This window comes from Megalobrama amblycephala, linkage group LG9 (assembly GCF_018812025.1).
Source record: "Megalobrama amblycephala isolate DHTTF-2021 linkage group LG9, ASM1881202v1, whole genome shotgun sequence".
NCBI classification, from domain to species: domain Eukaryota; kingdom Metazoa; phylum Chordata; class Actinopteri; order Cypriniformes; family Xenocyprididae; genus Megalobrama; species Megalobrama amblycephala.
Genome location: NC_063052.1, coordinates 7,182,180 through 7,193,290, shown reverse-complemented (window position 1 = coordinate 7,193,290; position 11,111 = coordinate 7,182,180). Strand labels below are relative to the sequence as shown.

General features: G+C 35.7%; 3 long non-coding RNA genes across 3 annotated transcripts; 1 reads left to right on the top strand and 2 right to left on the bottom strand.

Annotated features, from left to right (window-relative positions):
* Window positions 1-931: 931 nt before the first annotated feature.
* On the top strand, window positions 932-6,557 carry LOC125274895. Its single transcript, XR_007186334.1, has 3 exons — window positions 932-1,627; window positions 3,330-3,880; window positions 6,105-6,557. It is a non-coding gene; the product is annotated as an uncharacterized LOC125274895 (long non-coding RNA).
* Window positions 3,229-10,824, bottom strand: LOC125274896. The gene is made up of 2 exons (XR_007186335.1): window positions 10,204-10,824; window positions 3,229-3,533 (listed from the first exon to the last, which is right to left on the bottom strand). It is a non-coding gene; the product is annotated as an uncharacterized LOC125274896 (long non-coding RNA).
* Window positions 6,030-7,900, bottom strand: LOC125274897. Its single transcript, XR_007186336.1, has 2 exons — window positions 6,551-7,900; window positions 6,030-6,397 (listed from the first exon to the last, which is right to left on the bottom strand). It is a non-coding gene; the product is annotated as an uncharacterized LOC125274897 (long non-coding RNA).
* Window positions 10,825-11,111: the final 287 nt, after the last annotated feature.

The window sequence follows — 11,111 nt, the reverse complement described above, 5'->3', positions numbered from 1 at the left end:
GGGTAATCAAGAGAGCAGGCATGACAAAACCAACCATTGTTCCCATTACTTACACGATCTGTCACAGTAAAGCATTCTGACTCGATGTACTGTCAACTGCCAGGTGCAAAGACTCACATTCGCAATTCACACTGAGCAGAAAAGTCTTTGATATGCAGATCACTGCTTGTCACATGTGGCTTTTGTCTCAGCTGTGGCTGATGGCTTGTCTTGCGCTAAATATCTGACATTCTCTGAGCTGAGTGCCGGATGCAAACAGATAGAAAGTATAAAGTATTTTCTCTACATAAATTAATGCAGTCAAAAATGACAATATATATATATATATATATGAATATAAGTGTAATAAATAACCTGTATTATTCTGATTGATCAGTTGAATGAATGAACGCAGTCTCTCAGCCATCCCAAATTTATTTGATACATTAACCCTTTAATTCTATACATTAACCCTTATATAAACATATAATTCAAGATGTTATATATTAAGAAAAGAGATATTTTGTCTGTCAGTATTTGACCATCTCATAACATGTTAGATTGTGCGTTAAAGGGATAGTTAACTCAAAAATGAACATTTGTTGTTAAAGGGTTAGTTCACCCAAAAATGAAAATTCTGTCATTTATTACTTACCCTCATGCCGTTCCACACCCGTAAAAGACCTTCGTTAATCTTCAGAACACAAATTAAGAAATTTTAGTTGAAATCCGATAGCTCCGTGAGGCCTCCATTGGGAGCAATGGACACTTCCTCTCTCAAGATCCATAAAGGTACTAAAAACATATTTAAATCAGTTCATGTGAGTACAGTGGTTCATTGGTTGCTCCCAATGGAGGCCTCACGGAGCTATCGGATTTCAACTAAAATTTCTTAATTTGTGTTCTGAAGATTAACGAAGGTCTTTTACGGGTGTGGAACGGCATGAGGGTAAGTAATAAATGACAGAATTTTCATTTTTGGGTGAACTAACCCTTTAATTTATTCACCCTCCTCAGGCCATCCCAAATAAGGTTAAAAAAACATATGCAGGCAAAACAAAATTAATATCCGTGGCTCCTGGCGATACATTGAGGTCTTAAGAAGTGAAACGATTGGTCTATGTGTAACGGATGTAGGCTAGTAAGAGCTGTGTGTGTAAAAACCTCACTCCCCTGATCTCAAGAGACGCTCTAGCGACTGACGCTCTGAAACACTGCGGTCTTTAGCCTCCTTGTTAGAGTGCCTGACTCCCATGCTGGCGCACCTGGGTTTGAGTCCCACTTAGAGCGGGTGGTTTGAATAGGAGGGGTTACATATGCAAGAAACTGAACATTATTTACCTGTAATCCACAGCCTCGGCAAATGGTCCAGAGCGCGTTCACGCGGCAGTCTAGAGTGCGAGTTTCCTGTCGCATAATGACGTATGAGCTCAAACGTGGGGAATCGGTCAATCTTCCCGACTGAAATTGCTCAAGAAAATGTAATCTTAATTTTCTATATTGGTTGCAGGATCCAGCACAAGTGCACCACTTTGATAAACAATACAACATATACTTCCATTATGTGAATCACAGAGGACCACGGTTTCAGCTAAAAATCTTCTTTACTGTTTAAAGTCACCTAACTTACATCTTGGATGGCCTGAGGGTGAGTAAATTAACAGCAAATTTTCATTTATGGGTGAACTATCCCTTTAAGTGTAGCTATAAGTTGCGAAGAGAATTGTCTGTTGAAAACTTCTCCTTTTATGCACGCATAAAAGCACAGTAACTCCTGTCTTGCTGCATTCAGACTTCAGCCCATCACAATGCGTTTGACACAAACAATTCTCTCTAAGCTATACTGTTGGATTTAAATTCCAATCAAGTGGCACCCCTGACAGAAACCTGCTTCATTTCACAAGTTTAAATGGCCAGCACTGCTTGCCTTTTTCAGCTCTGGTGGGTCTCAGTTGGCAGAGCGGCAACATGATCCGCATATTTACACATGGCAGCAAATGAATCATCTGAGGCTGCTTTTTCCTCCTTTGTTTATGTGTGTATATATCTATATGTGTGTGGAGTATAGCCAAGCTTCTTCATCTGTGTTATTCATGCATAATCTTGAGGGAAATAAAAGGCCATTAATAGAGCACCAGACAGCCAGAGTGTGCATTTTATGCCTTCCTAAACTAAACACAGGTGCATTAGTGTTGACATGGTCTCGCTCTGTCAATCTGAAATGTCTGCACTTATTAAAGGGGATGAAAATTCTATTTCAACTTGGGTCAATGACATTACAGTAATAGCAAGTACAGTAATATTGTGAAATATTATTACAATTTAAAAAACCATGTTCTATTTCAATATATTTTGTTGTGCTTTTTTTTTGTGGAAACCGTGATGCATTTATTTTCAGGATTCTTGATGAATAGAAAGTTCAAAAGAACAGCATTTATTTGAAACTGAAAACTTTTGTAACATTTCTTTTTAAACATTAACTGTTCCATGTGATCAATTTAATGCATCCTTATTGAATAAAAGTATTAATTTCTTTTAAAGAAAAAATCTTACTGACCCCAAACAATAGTGAACAAGAGTGTATATATAATATATACAATAATATATATTATTGTATTTAAGCATTTTTATTTAAGCATTTTTATAAAATATTTAAGCATTTTTTAAACATTAACTGTTCCATGTGATCAATTTAATGCATCCGTATTGAACAAAAGTATTAATTTCTTTTAAAGAAAAAATCTTACTGACCCCAAACAATAGTGAACAAGAGTGTATATATAATATATACAATAATATATATTATTGTATTTAAGCATTTTTAAGCATTTTTATTTAAGCATTTTTATAAAATATATTATAAAATATAAAATATTTTATAAAATAGTTATAAAATATTAAAATATTTAAGCATTTTTTAAACATTAACTGTTCCATGTGATCAATTTAATGCATCCTTATTGAATAAAAGTATTAATTTCTTTTAAAGAAAAAATCTTACTGACCCCAAACAATAGTGAACAAGAGTGTATATATATATATATATATATATATATATATATATATATATATATATATATATATATATATATATATATATATATATATAAGAGCTATATAATAGAATATATTGTATATAATATTTAAAATATTGTTCATCTTAGAGGAGGTGTATTCAAGTCATTGTCTATATAAATTACAATTGAATGTTTCTTAGAATAAATAAATAGATCCAGTCACAATTAAGTGTTATTTTCTGCCTTTCCTTTGCACATAATCGTTTATTTGCACATAAGCGTCTTGTAATCAGGAACTTACACATCATTATCGGCACTGTGTTTTCCTTACAGAAGAAGCTGAGAAGAGAAATGACTTCACAGGAAGCCACTGTAAGATGGTGTAATGATGGTTCCATCTCTGATGTTGACAGTGCAGCAGTTCCACTGGCTGCAACACAAGACACGAGCGGGAGTGAGAGGCAGCTCCCATGTCCTGTGTTGCAGCCCCTGGCCCAGCCACAGGTCACCTTCATCTCTCCCGCTTCTGCTGCCTTACTGCAAAACAGATAAAGAGGCACAGACTGAGTATAAAAGAGAGAAAATGAGGGGGAGAGATATAGAATGGTGTGTATGTGAGAAGGAGAGAGAAAGAACGCTTCCATGTCTTGAATACCACATCCATCACAAACACTGAAAATAACTTTCCTGTTTCATCTCGTATCGGACTAGCCCTACCCCTCACGCGTGACCACGCCAGGGGAACGCAGACACTCTGGCCCAAATTGCTTAAAGTGAGGTTAATGACATCGTAAGGCACCTTCCAGCAAAGACAGAGAATCTCTCGAGAGCCTTCCTCAGATTTCGAGCAAAGTCAGAGCAAAGCATTTCCATTTTTATCACAGGTATGTAAATCCCAGAGGTAGATGAGACAGAAGGGCTGGTGACAAATTTGTAATACACAATATACAGATTATGCATTGAATGCTTTGAAAAAGTGATCAAAAAATAAAAATTTCATGTTAATACCATGTTTTTTTTTATATGTACCATGGTATTCTTTGAAGTACCATAACAATTTATTCAAATTAATAAAAAAATCGGTTTCTTAAAGTGCCCCTATTATGCTTTTTTGAATATTACCTTTCATGTAGTGTGTAATTTAGCTGTTTGTGAATCTGCTAAGTTTTAAAGACCACAGTGCACAACAAATAAGCCAGCGAATTTATGTGCAGGCACTATAAAACACAAAGATGAGGATGCGAAAAAAGAGAGCAGAATTTTTTAAACCTTTATTACACAAGCCCTCATGTTTTGCTTGTATAAAGAGCTGTCACTGTAATATGAGTTCTGACACATCACTGACTACCTTTCGCAACTGTCTTGATAACTTCAGGTATATAAAATCTGACTCCCATGAGCGCAGAATTGTGATGAATGTTGATCTAGAGTGATTTAAAAGTTGCATGAATTCTGATTTAACTTTTCAGACTGAGGTCACATTGCAAAACATCTGACCTGTATCAGATTTAGGACCACATATGGATATTATCCGATCTGATAATGGAATTGAAAAGATCAGATTCCATGTTGTTTGTGCTGTTCACACTATCATGAGGAAAACCGATTTGAGTCACATATGAGTCGTTCCAAACCCGTAAGACCTCCGTTCATCTTCGGAACACAGTTTAAGATATTTTAGATTTAGTCCGAGAGCTTTCTGTCCCTCCATTGAAAATGTTTGTGCAGTATACTGTCCATGTCCAGAAAGGTAATAAAAACATCATCAAAGTAGTCCATGTGACATCAGTGGGTTAGTTAATACATTTTGAAAATACATTTTGGTCCAAAAATAACAAAAACTACGACTTTATTCAGCATTGTCTTCTCTTCCGGAATCCTTTCCATTGAATTGATTCCATTGAATTGATTTTATTGAATTGATTCCATTGAATCCTTTCATCTATCGGCGTTGGTAATGCACTTTTACGTCGCTGAGGTTGTTTTTGGCGATTAGGATATCCGTGACATGCACACTTACGCACCATTTTAAAAAATATAGCAATACCAAAATACAAACAATGTAGAATAGCTTGAATACAGCGTGCGTCTCCCTCAGACTGTAAACGAAGCTCGGGCGCACCGGATAACACGTCAGCAGCGTCTTACGTCAGCAGCGTCACTGCGGAGTCGTGAACCACACTCCGGAGCAGAAGGGGGCGGTAATGCACCAATAAGCTGGATGCCAACTGCCGTAAAACAGGAAAGAAGAAGAAGAAGAAGCGGAGTCGTGAATACGGATTGACAACAGACCCGGAAGAGAATACAATGCTGATTAAAGTCATAGTTTCTGTTATTTTTGGACCAAAATGTATTTTTGATGCTTCAAAATGTCGCGGATGTCCTAATCACCAAAAACAACCACGGCGACATAAAAGTGCATTACCAACGCCGACAGATGAAAGGATTCAATGGAATCAATTCAATGGAAAGGATTCCGGAAGAGAAGACAATGCTGAATAAAGTCGTAGTTTTTGTTATTTTCGGACCAAAATGTATTTTCGATGCTTCAACAAATTCTAACTAACCCACTGATGTCACAAGGACTACTTTGATGATGTTTTTATTACCTTTCTGGACATGGACAGTCTACCGTACATACATTTTCAATGGAGGAACAGAAAGCTCTCGGACTAAATACATTTTTGGGTGAACTAACCCTTTAAGAGATAATTAAAATAAAAGTGTTAAAAGGTGTTTTTGACCTTTGATGCATGTAAATATATTGTAAGAGACATCCAAATCAAAATTAGGAATTATGAATTAGCATAATAGGGGCACTTTAAATTAACAGTTTACCTAAAAAATGACTTCTGTCATATTTGCTATATGGAAAACAAAAATTCTTTATATACTTATATATATATATATATATATATATATATATATATATATATATATACATCTTGTAGGTATTCTGTACTTTTTACACATGACAACGCTTTGATGGGTTTGAAATGACATTAAAGTGAATAAATAATGACAGAACATTCATTTTTGGGTGTACCATTCATTTAATACACCTTTATATTCCAAATTACAACATCCTTATATCTCCCTCCCATTAAGGTAAAAGATGGCAATCGGTGAAATCTCGCAGCTCCTAGTGTGAAAATGGGTCCAACCTACTTTTGAAACTGCTGGGAGACGCACTACATGACGCTTTAGCAGTCAGTCCAAGGACGACCCGACAAGGTGAACTGAAAGAAGAGCTGGTAGGAAAAACTTGCGTGCTGACAAAACGGTGAAATTCAGTATGGACCCGATCAGATAATACGGACCTGAGAGTTCGGATGTGTTCTGTGAAACGCAGTCTGGCATTGTAGCGGAAAAAGGACTCTAAAATGAAAAACATACTCTATCTAATGGGGAAAAAAACAGTTGAGATGGCACATGGGAAATATGAAATGTCAAAAAGCAAAGTAGAGAATCGAAATCATACATTTGTCACACAATAAAGCAGTTATTTTAAGAAAAAGTAGGCCATCTATTTAAGCATTTTTTCCTTTGCTTACCTGAATTGCTTATTATCAGTGCCTCAATGAAATGGATTTAAATGGGTCTTCATGGTTTGCTGAGGGAGCTGCAGGCGATTAATGAAAATTGTAATTAAAGAATTGATGTAAGCTAATGAGAATCACTTACACAATGACGGCACGGAATTAAATATATACGCCTTGTAAGTGCCTATTGCCTCCTTCAAACACCACAATGGTGTACTGTACGCGCCAAAACAATAGCCAAATCCCACAGAGAACGTTTAGGACGATATCAATGTGAATGACTGTGCTTTAAAGACCTTTTCCTATATTATAAAGCCGACGTGGAGCTGTGCCCGAAAGTGTGGGCAGTGACCTTGGGGTCAGTATGAGGGTCCATTGTGCTTGGTCTCACAACAAATGGTCCTACAGTTCTTCCTGTGTGTGAAACAATGGATGTCCAGTTCTCAAAAAGCCCACTGCAATCCACAGCCCAACAAACATCCTTCTTCTGTACCAGCCTCAGCCATCCTGCAATGTCTAGTGACAGGAACTGTACTTCAATCAGATCTATGAACAATCGGGCATAGAGGAGAACACTGGGGAGCCACACTGGACGAATTCGGTTTTAAACAGGGTCTTATTAAATCGATTTGATCACAGAAGCTCAGTGAAATGCTGTTAAATAACACACTGCGTGACAATGTGTTGGAACGCTTTGTCAGATCTTGCTTTGCTTGTTTAGTACTATATGTAATATGATCAAATTTAGATTTGAAAATAAGCGTATTAGGAGATGCCACCATAGTTTTTTCTTTTTACTTACACTAGACTATCTCTGTAGATAGTCAACATCTCTTTGAAACAAAAAGAGATACAAACTGATTATTCTGGGCAACCTGCAACACTGCATCTCATGGTTTGAGAAGTTGAAACCGATTTTGAGGCGATTTAATATGTTTTGCTTGCTGAGGCATATACTGTACAATTAATTTCCTTCTTCAGCAATATTCTAGTGGTTTTGAAGAGTCTACTTGAGTACGTGAAAAATAAAAACAATTTTGTGAGTGCTGTTTCCCATTACACCCCTCATTACAACAATAGCGCTGCTAGAATGTTTCTCACTGCAGTTTTCTCTTCACTATCACAATAGCACTGTTGTCCCTTGAGATACACATTAGAAGAACTACTTTTCCTCTTCACAAACAATTTGGTTCAGAGGTCAGGGAAATATCAACATTTTGGTGAATGGTTAAGCAGGCACAATTGTTTGTGCATGCAAAAACCTCTAGGTATGTTTGATGATATTTAAAAAATCTTGATGAAATAAAGGATAATTTACAGAAGAGGATTAGGGCCAAGCAATAATAAAAAAATAAAACCATCTCGAGATTAAAGTTGTTAAATTTCGAGAAAAAACTCGTTAAATTTCGAGAAAAAAGTCAAAATAAAATGTTGAGAATAAACTCAATAAATTACGAGAAAAAACTCGTTAAATTTCGAGAAAAAAGTCAAAATAAAATGTTGAGAATAAACTCAATAAATTACGAGAAAAACCTCATTAAATTTCGAGAAAAAAGTCAAAATAAAATGTTGAGAATAAACTCATTAAATTGCGAGAAAAAAGTTGTTAGATTTTGAGAACAAATTCGTTAAATTATGAGAAAAAAAGTCGAGATAAAATGTTTAGAATAAATTCATTAAATTACGAGAAAAAAGTCATTAAATTATGAGAACAAATTCGTAATTTAACAAATTTGTTCTCGTAATTTAACGACTTTTTTCTCATAATTTAACGAGTTTATTCTCAACATTTTATTTTGATTTTTTTCTCGAAATTTAACAAGTTTTTTCTCGAAATGTAACAACTTTAATCTCAAGATGGTTTTATTTATTTATTATTGCTTGGCCTTAATTCTCTTCCGTAATAAATCCTCTCATAAACTAAGGTTATTAAGAAGATAAGGTGTAAAAGTTGCGCTGCCGAGTTCGAGTCCCAGTTGGTGGTTCTTTTCGATCCACTCTCTCATTTTGCTTCCTGTCTGCTTTGTGTACTGTAGGTGAATTCAGGTTGATTGGGACACTCTTTTTCCCAGTCATCCAAATGGCAAAAACTGTCCCAATCAACCTGAATTCACCTCTAAATAAACAACAAAAAAATTCTAAAAATGTTTATTTTAACAGAAAAACTGTTATAGAAAAAAATAGTTTATGGAATAACTAAGTTATATTTATAGTAAAAATAAAATATTAGATTTAATCAGACAGTATGTACTGTAAAATAAAGAAAAAATATGATTTTTCTTTTGATTTAATCTATATTATATTCATCCAGACAATTTATGTACTTTTACAGTAAGACATTAACTGATTTCATTACTAAATATTAATGCTATTTTTCTTAAGAGTTATCAGTTTCTTATATGTTACATTTCATATTTAGCTGTATTGCATAATTTTAGTGTTGTGTATTAACCTGATTATGTGTTTGTCTTTGTGTACAGCCAGAAGCATCTTTTTACAGTTTTTTTACTTTTTCTTCAGAAAAATATATATTTTTAAGTGTTCCAAAACTATTCAATGAAAAAAAAAATGCTCTTTCCACACTCGGCTTTAATGCTGACTTCTATTTTTGTCCTGCTGACAGATTGGAGGATTGAATAGAGCAAGGAAACATGTCTTGATTTCAATACGGATGAAAAGCCGGGGCTTCAATGAACTGTTTACACTATTTTCGTCATTGTCAAAAGTAAATGAGGAAAGAAAATCACTCTGTAAAAAAATTCAAATATCTAGAGGCTTTTTAAATTGTTTCTGCATGACATGACAAGTAAAACAGGGATGTATATACGGTGCCAATTCACTCCCTGCTCTCATATCCAGCAGTCATTTCGCCAGCAAATGTGTGCCTGTGCTTTACATCTACATTTGAGTGCAGTGACAGAACTATAAGAAGACTGCAAGTTTTAACAGAGTGGCTCACACGGACCTCTGCACCTCCAGAGCCTTCATTCGCAGGTCTCAGCAGAATCAGAGTTGGTGTTGCATTACATATTCGTTGAGAGACTCACTCAGCTCTCTGCCTCCTACAAGCCGGTTTAGCGTTTCCAGTATGCTGACAGCACACTTCATCCCCCTCAAGACTTTGGAGCTGTGAAAGGGGAAAGGCTTTATTCTCCAAGCGGATTCCTTCACTTAAAAAGGCACGGTTGATCGAGCCAGAACAACATTAGGGGGGCACAAAACATCCTGCATATAGTTTCGCATTCAATGACACTGACACCAGTGAAATGCAACATTTTGAGCTCCAATAAGCTCCAGTCAAGAATATCCCTGCTAAATGTCTGCATCATATGCAAATAACATGTTCAAAGACAGCAGGATAATCAAGAAGTAAATAGCTAAATAAATAAATCTAATGGCTATCTGAAGTGAGGAATTAAGCTACAAAAGGAACCATTTTGCTGCAAATGAATGGAAAACGTTTGCTGTTTACAGCCAAAATCTACATAAATAACAGCCATCGCCTATTACAAACATTCAGAAAGAATAATGTAAGAAATGGTGGTGGTGTTGATAATAACAAACGGCTATTCGCAAGGGGGAAATAACCAGTTAAGACGCAGTTTGTAGCAGCACAATTAAACGTTTAGTAACAATAAAAAAGTGCGAGTGCTGTATGCACCTACCTGCAGCTGGAGTTCAGTGACACGCGCTCTTCTGTGAGCTGACGCACTGGTAACGCGCGCGCTGAAGTGAGCGCTCGCGGTCATCCTCCGTCCTCCTCAAAAAGCCTCCGCGTTTCGTACCTTGTTCTCTTCCCGGTCACGTTATAAGAAGCCTCGTTCACAACACTATAGTCTCATATTATTTGTTAGGCAGTGACAGAGCGCGCGTCTACACCCTCTGCCTCTCTGGCCGCGCGCCCGCTGAGAGTGAACGTGAACTGCTTTCTCCGCTGCCTTAAATATCCAATTTCATCGACGCAGCGCCTCGGGCCATCTGAGTCCGTGTGATGATGATTTCCTCTCTGTGATCTGTGTGAGAAGGGACGCAGCAAACGGTCCAGGAGGAGTCCGTCCTCGTGCAATGTTAAATGGGTTATTTAAGTCCCTCGACAGCAATTGCGGGAAAACAGTTTTCTGAAACAATCAATCTTGTTTTCTGTCGAAACTGAATCTTTCGCGTGGTTTCTTTTGGCTGCTTGATATTTTTATCAATTTATTTTTGACAAATGATAATCATATTAACAATGGCAACAAGAATAATATTATATTAGCCTATATATTATATTAGTAGACTAACTAAAACTTTTTTATTTTATTTTATTTATTTTTTTTACAAATAATAACACCATTAATTACAACAATAATTAATGTTCGATTATTGTTATTATACGAAGATCTTTAATAATAATAATAATACATAAATTATAATAGGCTACTATTAACAATCAATATATTAATATTATATATCATATTAAAATAATTTATTATTAGTAGCCTATTATTATTATTATTATTATATATCTTGACCTTGATACGTCCCTGTAATCTCTGCTGCTATTATATATTCTCAAGTTTTGCAGAATTAAATT